The 2,500-nt window shown below is 43.2% G+C and overlaps 1 protein-coding gene across 1 annotated transcript in view; it reads right to left on the bottom strand.

Moving 5' to 3' along the window:
* The window catches only part of LOC139370870 (neurofascin homolog (chicken) a), a 149,343-nt gene that overhangs the window by 94,240 nt on the left and 52,603 nt on the right, over positions 1–2,500 (bottom strand). The gene's annotated exons all lie outside the window — the stretch shown is intronic.

Here is a 2,500-nt window from a genome sequence, read left to right as displayed (position 1 = left end):
GACAGCAGGAGTCGTCTATGATATTAGCGCCTCTCTCTAGCTATGAGGGTGAGATGGAGGATTTACCCAAGAAAGAAGATATATTGGGGAGAGAGAGAGAGAGAGAGAGACGAGTCCCACGTCAGAGTTTTATACAGCAAAGACAGTATAAAGGACGACAGATCTAAAATAACTGGGCTCACTCTTTGCCAGGGGCCAAGTGATAATTAACTGTGTGGTCGACCCCTTTAACACAAACATGCACATACACACACACGTTACCCCATCCCATGATACCTTCCGGTTATTGAACCCTGTATGGGTCCATTCACCCTGGGCGATTTATACTGCAATTCCCTTTAATCAACAAAGACAAGTCAGTAGACACACACAGACATACACACAACGATCGCAGGCCTCTGAAAGTGGACATAAGTGACTCATTATTTTCCTCCCATTAATGAGTAAATAAATCAAATGTTCAGATGAGCAGATCAGAGCATCAGAGCATGATTAGAATGATGATCTGGAACAGGAGAATGCTTCCTGCTTTCCCACTCTGACCTTGTCTGATGACTCAAGTCTTCTTTGGTTCAAGGGGTCAAATAAAAGGAGCCATAGATATAACAGACGTATTATTTATCTGGCTAATAGAAATAGAAAGGTTATTAAAGGTGAACTCTACGAGTCCCGGTGCCCTAGTGTCTCTCTCTATCGCTCTCTAGGTCAACAACCAACAGTGGATGAGCAGCACTGGTACAACTTCAGCTCCAGTCCTGCCTAGAGGGCCAAAGCAATCTCTGTCTGCTAGTTCTCACTACTCATTAGCACAGTCAGTGGGAGTCATGTAAAATAGTTTTGAGCACCTGGGAAAGCTATTTATAGTGTATTCAGAAAGTATTCAAAATAGTTATTTTCCTCGTCAATCTACACACAATACCCCATAATGACAAAGTGAAAACAGTTTTTTTTTTACTCCTCAGTAAAAGCCACATGACAGCCTGCTTGGAGTTTGCCAAAACGCACTTAAAGGAGCATCATACCCTAGAAGACTAAAGGCTGTAATCGCTGCCAAAGGTGCTTCAACAAATTGCTGAGTAACGGGTCTGAATGCGTAGGTAAATGTGATATTCCCCTTTTTTTATTTGTAATAAACTGTTTTTGCTTCGTCATGATGGGGTTTTGTGTGTAGATAAGGAAAACAAACAATTTGATACATTTTAAATGTAACAAAATGTGGAAAAAAAGTCGTGGTCTGAATACTTCCCAAATGCACTGTATATGTAATCCATGGTCATTATCATTATATTACTGTAGCTCTAGACATCCATTAGCTTCAGGTGTCACATTTGACCATTTCATTCCCTTGGTGAGATGAATGTACTATTGACAGGAGTGTGTATTGTTATTCATGGTTAAAATGGTTGAAAAAAATGTACAGTAGTATATTGGAGTCCTTGAAAGAAACAAAGAAAAATGTGCTGTAGCCCAACACACACACACACACACACACACACACACACACACACACACACACACACACACACACACACACACATACACACACACACATACACACACACACACACACACACACACACAGCTGGTTGTATTCTCTCTGTGGGTCTGTCTGAAAGCCAAAATGGGTTTTCCCTAATGGTGGACGAGAATGTATCACATTCCGTCTCTACTGACGTCTGTAGTGTGGGCTTCAGAAGTTATTGGGGTGGTCAATGGGGCTCTGTGTAAAGGGTTTGCATATAGAGAAGAGGGAACACATCGGGGGCAAAGAGACTGAACACAAGTGTCCGAGTGTCCAAGCTTGTTTACTTGTACAGTACGTACAAGTCGAGCAAAGAAGCCAAGGCGTGCGTGCGTGCACACACACACTCACACACACACACACACACACACACACACACACACACACACACTCACACACACACAGACAGATGGTTGAACATAAAAGGCCCCTTGTCTCATTGGCATCAGGTACCACGCTAATTGAGCTGTTTAAATATTTAAAGCGACAGAGAGAGGGAATAAAAGAACAGAGGGAGGGGGTAGCCTAAAATGAGGGAGGATGAGAGCCGGAGAGGATAGAGGGGAGAGAGAGAGACGAGTCCGAAATCAGGGTTTTAGAGGAATAGAGAGCCCCTTGTTGTTTTCGTGCAGAGAGAAAGAGATAGAATCGAGACATGATCATGGAAAACAAGCTATAAAGAGAACAGAGATGAGAGGGAGAAAAACAAAAAGTTGGAGCACTAGCTAACAGCATTACATGGTGTTTAACCCGGCTGGACCCCTGGAGCGGAACACTGAGTGATAAACAGTATGTCCCAGAAGCCGTTGTTTATCTCCCAGTATCTCTCAACTGGACAGAGAGGGGCTTCATTAGCAACTAACAACGGGGTTAGGAGATGTGTTTGTGTGTGTGTGTGTGTGTGTGTGTGTTTGTGTGGCCTGATAACGGCACAAGAGGACTGAAGCATAATTACAAGAACGCTGTGTGAGCACGTGA

This window comes from Oncorhynchus clarkii, chromosome 17, assembly GCF_045791955.1.
Source record: "Oncorhynchus clarkii lewisi isolate Uvic-CL-2024 chromosome 17, UVic_Ocla_1.0, whole genome shotgun sequence".
NCBI classification, from domain to species: Eukaryota; Metazoa; Chordata; class Actinopteri; order Salmoniformes; family Salmonidae; genus Oncorhynchus; species Oncorhynchus clarkii.
This window is presented reverse-complemented; position numbering and strand designations above follow the sequence as displayed.